Genomic DNA, 10,485 nt, shown 5'->3' on the forward strand with positions numbered 1-10,485 from the left:
ACCTTCCAACCTTCCCACTCCCTTGCTCCTGCCCAACCAGAGCTCAGGTTCCAGAGTCAGTCAGATATGGGTTCAAATCCCAGTTCTGTCACTTATTAACCCCATAAACTTGGGAACCTTTTTTTTTTTTTTAATATTTATTTATTTATTTATTTAAGTAATCTCTGCACCCAACACGGGGCTCCAACTCACAACTCCCAGATCAAGAATCACATGCTCCTCTGCCTGAGCCAGCCAGGTTCCCCGGAAAACTTTTCTGAACTTCTAAGCTTCATCTTCCCCATTTATAAGATGGGGATAATAGGACCTAGAGCTATGTAAGAGTAAATGAGAATTTGTATAAATCCCTTATTTTAGTAGTTGGTAGAGATAGCACTTAAAAAATTACTTGGTATTGCTATTATTATTTTTTTAGATTTTGTCGGCATCTATTCTTAGTCTATCAGACTAGAGCCTCTGGTAGGCCAGTTCAATTCTTTTTCCCCAGCCTCTATTCTCACTTACTTCTTCAGCTTAGTGCCTTACCCATCTCAGATAAACAAGTGCCATGCTCTAATTTCACAGCTTCTTCTCCAGGGATTGTTGGTGCTGGAGAGAGGCGTGTTACCAAGCTGATTGGCTCCACAACAAATTCCTGTTCCCACACCTCAGCTGAGCCCTTTCTGCAGCTCTGCAAGCCTCTTACTGGTGGTTCCCAATCCTGGCTGCTCATTAGTGTCTACACAGGCACTTTAGAAAACACTGGTGCTGGGGCCCCATCCCAGAGGAATTAAATCAGAATCCTTGGGGCGGGGGATTGAGCATCATTTTTTGTTCTAAGGCTCCCCAAAAGATCCTAATGTGCAGCCAACGACGAGAACCACTGTTCTTAAAGGACATTTTTTTTCCCCACAGCAGCAAATTCCAGATCTCTTCTATCCATAGCCCACCTTCAAATCAAAGCCTTACCAAAGAAGCTTCGTTAACTTTCCACCTCCCTCGTGCAGACTTCTGATTATTCCCATCTTAGAGAATGAAGTACCACACCTCCTATCTCAAGTTAACCTGGCCCTGACATCTATCCTTTTTTAAATAAAATGTTCCATCGGTTACCACTTTTCCCTTACATTTTAATATCTCCCTCTTGGCTGGTTCTTCCCCTTAACCTGGATTCATGCCCAACTTTTTCTCCATTCTAAACAACAAACAAAAACAATCTCCACTAACTCCCATTACCTGCTGAGTGGGAGAGGAGGGAGGAATTAGTTAGCATTCACTGAGGGCCTCCTCGAGACAGGCATTATGCTGGGTGGCATCCATTCCTGCTCTGAGGTATTGCTTCCATTTCTGCTTCTCCACTATTACTTCAACCCAAACTCCATGAGTGGGAGGTTGGCCCTACTGACCTTCAGATCACTGCTGGGGTAAGACTATTCTTGTGATTTTTTTTCTTTTGTCTTTGAATTTCGATGTCCTTCTTATCATTCCAGTTTCGGCGTAATGTTACTTCCTTTAAGATGCCTTCCACTGACCATGCTTTTTTAAAGTAGTCCCCCCGCCCCCCTTCACTCTTGACCCCACTAAGCTACCTGAAATCATCTTGTTTACATGCTTATTGCCTGTGCCCTCCCTTGCAGCAAGCCCAACTCAAATCCACTTCGACCCCGGGGTTTGCCTGATTCATCCCAACTGTTCCTTTGTGTTCCCACCACTTCAAGCTCTTTCACTGCTAAGGTGATATGACCTGGTTTGTTCAGAACAGTTTGGGTTTATGCCTGGGTTTGTCCTCAGTAATTATTAATGGTGCTCTTGTTGCTTCTCAAAAGTATCACAATGTGGACAATAAGTTATATAACCACTATATTTATAGCCCTGAATCATAGCCATTTGTATACGTGTCTAATTTCTAAACTCGTTGAGGACAGGAACAAAGTCATGTTCATATTTCTTTCACCAATAACACTCAGTGAGGCATTTTGTATAAATATAGTAGAAGCACAGAAGTGTTTGTTGAAACGGATTGGATGATACCTGAAAATGAGATCATGTATGTGAAGAGTCTAGCACAATATCTAACACATAGTGTGTTAGGTTGGAAAAAGGATTCAATCAATTGATCTTATTTTCCTTTCCCCAGATGACGCCAAATGTCATGTCTTCCAACCTCTTTGTTTATAGACTGTGCCATGCAGTTTAGTCCCCAAGCACACTCTGGCTAGTTTGCTTTGATTTTTTTTGAGGTCTTATTTCTTTCTGCTAGATTGGAAGCTCTTTGAAGACAAGTATCACGTCTTATAGCAGAACCAGTTCTTCTGTAAAACTGCTTGATATTGACATGCCCAGTACTTATCAGTGCGTTAATTTGCAGGAAAGAGTGAAATAACAATGGAAGAAAATATCAGTTTGGGTGTCCACAGTCGGTGGGCCTAGAATCAAAGATCACTGTCCCTACTTGTAGATGCTTGCCTCTTCTTCCAGCCAGCAAAAGTAGGAGCTCCAGATTCCTCCATTCCTAACATCTTCAGTAATTAGAAGGGCATGGGTTTAAATGATCAAGTAATGTTTATGCAAAAGCATAGTGTGTTTTGGAAGTGGGGAAGAATGAATATATATAGTGTTGAGATCTGGCTTTGGAATAATTAGACCTGGGTTTGAATTCCTAAGCCATTTAGCCTCCCGGAACCTGTTTTCTCATCTGTAAAATCAGGATGATACATCTGCCTCTGGGGTGATTGTAAGAAGAGTAAAGAAGAAACATATGTAGAATGCTTAGCATAGCGCCTGACTCATTGCAAATGCTATTTATTTTTATAGTGCGCAGTCTAGTCTGTTTTGATGCTAAAGGTAGGGTGGCTAAAAGTATAACCGTTATCAAATTTTCAGTTAAACCTTGTTTCTAATGTCAACGACAAACTATAATTCTTGTCTATTCATTCAACCATTTATTCTTTTGTCGATTTACTCATTATTCATTCGTTTATTCTATTCCAGATACACAGTAAATGCTTATTAAGTGCTGTTTAATCAACAATAGAGTAATAATAAGTAACTTTGGGGAAATTATGATTTGGGGGGCGGAGGGGTGCCTGAGTAGCTCAGTCAGTTAAGCATCCGACTCTTGATTTTGGCTCAGGTCATGATCTCAGGGTTGTGGGATCAAGCCCCACATCGGGATCTATGCTTAGTGCAGAGTCCACTTCAGATTCCCTCTCCCTCTCCCTCTCACTCATACACTCTCACTCTCTCTCAAATAAATAAATAAAATATAATTTAAAATGATTTGGTAGGCAGGGATATGCCCAGGCCATGGATGATTATCTCTGGATGATAAAATGTCCTGTGACTAGAGCCAGGACAGCAAGAATATATAGCATTCCTTCAAGTCCTCTGCTACCTATGCACAGCCAATGATTGCCTCATTCTTCATGGGAAAAAAAATCAAGGTCATAGAGCTCAGTGTTCCTCAGTTTCCCTTTCCCACCTCTAGACTCATCATCCACAGAACCTAACCTTACTTTCTACCCTGATATCTTTTCCCTCCAGTACCCCAGACGGTATGAAGCTTTCCCACCTCTGTGCCACCACTGTGCAAATTTCTATTACTGTGCAAATCAGTCGATATCAGAATTAATTTGGTTGTAGATTTGCCTTTCACAGGGACGGTATGTACCTGTGCCTCATTCTCCTCCGTGTGCCCAACACCTAGCACACGGCCTGGCATTTGGGAGGCGCTCAGTAAATGGTTATTAAATGGGCGCTTGACACAGCGGCACCTTCCCTTTTTGTCTCCTCCTCAAAAGTAACCCGGCCAAAAGGCCGACATATTATCTCAATCTCTGCTTCCTCATCCGAGATCTTCCCCTCATCTCCCATTTCCAATCCATCACCAAGGCCTCTGGGTTCAACCTCTAAAATGTTTCCTGCCTCAGTCTCCTCCTTATTACCCCAGTGCCTCCATCCTCATCTGCAGAGTTGCCTTTCATTGGCCCGTTGACTGTTGCAGTGCCTAACCTGGGCCCCATCTTTACCCTCCCCTTGCCTTATCCTAATCTGTTTTCCACACAGATACATTTTTTCATATAAGTGAGAGCATCCCTACCATCAATTTTCAATAGCTTCCCAGTGAGCTGAGTGTGCTCCACATTCCCAGCCCTGGTTGGCAGGAACTTACATGATCTGAATCCCGCCTACCCCTCCTACTTCAGCCCATACTGCTGCAGCCACGGTGGCCCTTGGGGGTTCTTGGATCACCTAAACCTCTTTCCTACCTCAAGACGTTTGTACCCACCATTTTCTCTATCTAAAGCTCTCCCCGCACCTCCTCACACAGTTGGCTCCTTCTTATTCTTCCTATCTCCAAGTAAATGTCATTCCTTAAAGACCTCCGCCCCCTTACACACACCCCACCCTCCATCACAGGGCCTGATTTCTTTTCTTCACAATCCTTATCATAGCTCTGATTATTATTTCTTCATGGGCTGACTTGTTTACTGGTCTTCTTCCCTGTTAGAGTATAAGCTTCAGGAGCACAGGGACCAAGTAATATTTTGTTCCCCGTTGTACACCAAGTGCCTAGTACAGTCCCTAGAGCAGAGAATACAACAAGCAAAATTTGCAAGGGAATCCACGAATGAGTACCCTCATTATCTTTAATTGCAAACTGTCTAGTTCTTCCGATTCCTGTCTTTCAACTTGCAAATTAGTGTAAGAGTCCCCAGACTAAAGACAGCCTACCCTAGACTTCGTCTTCCCCCTGCAGCTGCTGCCCTGTTTCTTCTCTTAGGCTGCCAAAGAGTAGATTGTCTGTCTAGCCTTCATCAACTCCCACTCGATGAAATGGCTCTCACTAGTATCTTCAATGACTCCTTTATCATTAAATCCAAGGACATATGCTCTAGTTCTCAGCCTACTTGACCCTTCCGCAGCCACATTTCCTCAATTTTGTTCCACAAAACACTAGTCCCTTGAACTGCTCTGGTGAAAAAGTGTCTCATAGTCCTATTATACACTTTTGTACTACGCTGCACTTAGTCTGTAGCACTTAGCACAATGCCAGTTAATTAATTTGTTTAATTCTTTAATGTCTGACTTTCCTGGGGAATGTAAGTTCTTGAGGACAGGAATCCTGTCTGTTCTGTTACTGCATTAGCCCCATAATTCCAGCACAAAAAAGATGTTTAATTTTTACCGAAATGAATGAATGAATATGTTTCCCTTTGGGAAATGTACAATGTGGATTAATATATTAAATGTAAAATCCTGAATGAAAGAAATATGTTCAAATGTGTTTAGCACAGGATTTTTCAGGCTGGATTGCCCATAGCTCTCTCTGTTCTCTCGCTCCTCACAGGATACCACCAGACCTCCTGAGGGATTTCATGAAACACCCATTAGCACATGTTGCTCTCCAGCATTGGATATTGTTACCCAATGCTTCTCCATATTTTCCTTTCTTGGCTCGCAGGACTCTACTTTTCCTCATTCTCTTTCTTCCTTTTAAGATGATCTCACCCATAATCATGAGGTCACCAGGCATTAGTGTGTGGACAAGCACTCAGATACATAGCCCCCAGCCTTGCGTCCCCATCTAGTGATTTTGTACTATTCTGGCTGTCTCACCAGCTCTTCCTTCTGACCGTGTCTGAGCGCCGCAACCGTCCTGCCCCTGTTGTCTTGTGTGTCTTGTTTAATGGTATCACCAGCCATCTAAGCCAGAAACTTAGAGGTCTTATCCTTCATTCTTCCCATTATCTTACTCCTCTGAATTAAATCGATCATCTTTATTTCAGAAATACTGTTGGGCACCTGGATGGCTCAGTGGGTTAAGCGTCTACCTTCAGCTCAGGTCATGATCCCAGGGTCCAGGGATCGAGCCTCAAGTCGGGCTCCCTGCTCAGCAGGAAGTCTTTTTCTCCCTCTGCTGCTCTCCTTCATTCTCTCTCTCGCTCTCTCAAATAGATATATATGGAATCTTAAAAGAAAAAAGCAGAAAGAAATACTGTTTACAACTTAGCTCTTTGGTCTATACTCACTACCATTATCTTGATGTGCACGTTTGTTATCTATTGCCTACATTACTGCAACAGTCCTCAGAATGTCCTCTCAGATCCAGTCTTTTCCCCATCTAAATCCTGCTCTTAGAACCGGCTTCTTCTTTTTTTAAGATTTTATTTATTTATTTGTGAAAGAGAGAGAGGGAGTGAGCACATACGCAGGAGAGAAGCAGAGGGAGAGGGACAAGCAGGCTCCGTGCTGAGCATGGTGCCCCACATGGGGCTTAATCCCACAACCCTGAGATCATGACCTGAGCCAAAATAAAGAGTTGGACACCCAAATGACTGAGCCACCCATGTGCCCCAGAACTTGCTTCTTAAGACAAATTAGTCCAAATCACTCTCCAGCTTGAAGACCCTACTACTTCCAGTTTTTCATAGGGTGAAATCCAAACTTCATAGATTGGCATACAAGGTACCTTCTTCTCCCAACCTCTCCAAACTTAGCTCCTTCTCTCAATACCCTCTCTTCCTCCTCCTTTGTGCCTCACCTGTGCAGAACTGCAGCTCCGTTTAATAAACATTAGCTGGACATCCACCATGTGCCAGGAGATATACCTGATTCTGGGGAGTGAATATGAATGAGAGCAGAGAGCTGACCTCAAGGAGTTCACACTCTAGTAGTAGCAAAGATAGACATGTGAACAAAATAACGTAATGATGCATGCTAATGAAAATATGTACTAAGCTTCTGAGAAGGAGGAGGAGGAGGAGAAGCAGGAGGAGAAGGAATGTACTAAGGCTGGAAGGATTCCTGAGGAGGGAATAATTAATTCTGCGAGCGGGCAGGAGTGTGGTGTTTCAGGGAAGGTTTCAAGATGAAATTCTGAGCAGGATTTTGAAGGTTGAGTAGGGATTGGTCAGAGGGGCCAGGATGGAAGAGCGTCACTGGCACAGTCAATAACAAGTGGACTAGGATGGGGAGTGGGGCCGCCCGAGTAGCTTAGGTGGGTACACGTGTGTTCGGGAGACAAGTGGCAATAGCTGAGGCTGGAGAGCCAGTCAGGAGTCACTCTATAAACAACCTATATGTTAGGCATTAAAGTTTGCACATTATCCTATAGGTGAAGGGGAACCACTGAAGATTTTGAAGATGGGGGTGACTTAATGGGAGATTAGGACTATTACTCTGGCAGCTGAATAGAGATGGATTTTAGAGGGGCCAAGGAGATCAGTTAGGAGGGCTCTCATCATCTCTCACTTAGACTGTTGAAAACACCTCTAACTGGGCTCCTTGATCCCTCTGATCCATCCTCTACCCAGCATGAGTGCTGAGGAAGAGAAAGCAGATTTGAAAGACCAATAGTAAGTTAAATGACAAAACATGAGGATGGGTTGGAGTTGGAAAAGAAGGGTGAAGAAGGGAGAAAGAATGATGTCTAGGTTTCTAGGTCTTTGGACTTGATGAGGTTGGAGGCAACACCCACTGTTAGAATCTAAAAGGCAGATCAGTTTTCAAGGCGGAGATGGTAAGTAATACTTCAAGAGATGGTAAATTGAGTGCCGAGTTTGAGATGCCCCTTGGGCATTGTCTTAATCAGTTCAGGCTGCTATAATACAAAATGCCATAGGCCGGGTGACTCACCAACAATAGACATTTAATTCTCACAAGTCTAGAGACCAGAAGTCTGAGATCAGGGTGCCAGCATAGTCAGGTTCTGGTGACAGCTCTCCTCTGGGCTGGGACAACAGTTGACTTCTCATTGTATCCTCACATGGCAGGAAAGAAAGCCAGCTAGCTCCCTGGCATCTTTAGGGCACTAATCCTACTCATGAGGCTCTACCCTCATAACCTAAAGATTTCCCAAAGACTCCACCTCCAAAGACCACCACATTGGGAGTAGAGTTTCAACATATAATTTTGGGGAGACACAAACATTCAGTATATTGTAGGCATCCACCTGGAGATATGGAACTGGAGGTCAGGGGGAGAGGTCAAAAGTGAGATAGGAAAGATGTATTCTCCACAAGGATGACAGTTAAATGACAGGAGTGGACGTCCCAGGAAAGGTGACTGGAACTGAGGCAGGAGGAGAAAGGATAAACTCAAGGAAGAGCACATTGTGGGGGGGGGGGCAGGCAGAGGAAGAGGATGTGGCAGAGAAAGCCTAGAAGAGACAGGTTCAGGACAGCAAGGAGAAAGTGGGGATCCAGCAGCCAAGGAGAGAGGGAACTCCAAGGAAGAAGTAGTGTCAAGAGTCACAGAGTCCCGTGAGAGGAGGACTGAATACTAGCCTTGGGTGTGGCAACTTCAAGACCGTTGCTCACCTTGGCCAGAGCATTTTCGGCAGTGTACTGGGCAGAATGTAGATTTTAGTGGCATAAGACTAATGTTTATTGAACGCTTTTTATGTGCCAGGCATGTGCTAAATGTTTTATGTGAATGAGCTCATTTACTGCTCACAGCAACCCTCTGAAGTGAGGCAGGCAGTTCTCTCTTCTCACAGGCAAGGAAATTGATGCTTAAAGAAAGGAAACACTTTGGGTTACTAATGGCAAGAGTTGGTTTGTAAACCCAAGTATTCTGACAACAAAATCTATACTCTTAGTCACTATTCTTTATCCTATCTTTCAAATGAATGGAAAATGAGGGACTGGAGACATACTCTTTTAAGAATCTTGGCTGAGAAGAGGAGAAAAATAGGGTGATTTGGAGAAGGGAGCGCAGGGTTGACAATTACTTTAAAGGCATGGAAAGCTAGAGCATGCTTATGTGCTCAGACTATGTATTAAAAAATAGTAAGAGGGGGGCGCCTGGGTGGCTCAGCCGTTAAGCGTCTGCCTTCGGCTCAGGTCATGATCCCAGGGTCCTGGGATCGAGCCCCGCATCGGGCTCCCTGGTGGGCGGGAAGCCTGCTTCTCCCTCTCCCACTCGCCCTGCTTGTGTTCCCTCTCTCGCTGTGTCTCTCTCTGTCAAATAAATAAATAAAATCTTAAAAAAAAAATAGTAAGAGGACTAACAACTCATAAGGAAGTCATTTCTCTGCCTTTCCTGTAGGGAATGTGTTGTACTGCAGCACATACTTAGTACCGGGCTCTTCAGTGTGTGTTGAATGAATGGATCAACAGATGACAGTGAGTAGGATGGTTTGAAAGTAGAGGGGCTCTCAGAGGAAGTGGAATGGCCATGGTGCAGCGTTGCCAGATAAAAATACAGGATGCACAGTTAAATTAGGATTTCAGATAAACAAAGAATAATTTTTTTTAGATTTTATTTATTTATTCATTCATTCATTCATTCATTCACTCATTCATTCATTCGAGAGAGAGACTAGGCACATGCAAGCAGGGTGGGGAGGGGCAGAGGGAGAAGGCGAGAGAATCCCAAGCAGGTTTCATGCCCAGCACAGAGCCGGATACAGGGCTTGATCCCACGACCCCGAGATCACAACCCAAGCCAAAACCAAGAGTCGGATGCTCAACTGACTGAGCCACCCAGGTGCCCCAAGAATAATTTTTTAGTATAAACATGTCTCAAATATTGCACTGAGACATATTTGTACAAAAAATAATTTGTTGTTTACCTGAAATTCAAATTTAACTGGCTTCCTGTATTTTTATTTGCTAAATCTGACAATCCTACCTGGGAGAAGCTGTGGGGTTCCACAATGCTGCCCAGCCTCCGGACCTTGTGCACAACTGGGCATGAAAGAATGAATGGTCTGGGAGACACCTGTCTGGCTCAGTTGGTAGAGCATGCAACTCAATCTCAGGTTCATGAGTTCAAGCCCCATGTGGGCATGGAGCCTACTTAAAATTAAAAAAAAAAAAAAAAAAAGAATGAGTGGTCTTGCATGGGCGCCATGAGAGAGCAAGTGCCTGGGGCAGGCCAGGTATCAGTCCGGAAGGACAGGATGCATTGCTCCCTGAACTAGATTAAAGTAGCAGTAACCTACCTAGGGGGGAGCACAGGTTTTAGGGTCAGACAGACCCGTTTTTGACCTGGATCATTTAATAGCTATATGACTTGAGGCAAGTTGCTTTATATTTCTTTAAAATTTTTTAAAATTTATTTATCCTTTTTATGTAGGCTCCACACTCAATGTGGCATTCGAACTCATGACCCTGAGATCAAGAGTTGCATGCTCTATCGACTGAGCCAGCCAGGTGCCCCTGCTTTATATTTCTGAGACTTGATTCCTCACATAGAAAATTAGTATTAGAATAATAGTACCATGTCTAAAGTTATTGTGAAGACAAAAAGAGATTATATATATACAGAAACTTACCCGAGGGGCACGTTGGTGGCACAGTCAGTTAAGCGTCTGACTCTTAGTTTCCACTCAGGTCACGATCTCAGGGTTGTGAGATCAAGCCCCACGTTGGGCTCTGTGCTCAAACGCAAAGCCTGCTTGAGACTGTCTCTCCCTTTCCTTCTGCTCCTCCCCCACTCTAAAATGAATAAACAAATCTTAAAAAAAACAACAACAAAAAACTTACCCCAGGGCCTGAC

This window comes from Callorhinus ursinus, unplaced genomic scaffold (genome assembly GCF_003265705.2).
Source record: "Callorhinus ursinus isolate GAN/ISIS: 27379988/994484 unplaced genomic scaffold, GSC_fseal_2.0 scaffold19, whole genome shotgun sequence".
NCBI lineage: Eukaryota > Metazoa > Chordata > Mammalia > Carnivora > Otariidae > Callorhinus > Callorhinus ursinus.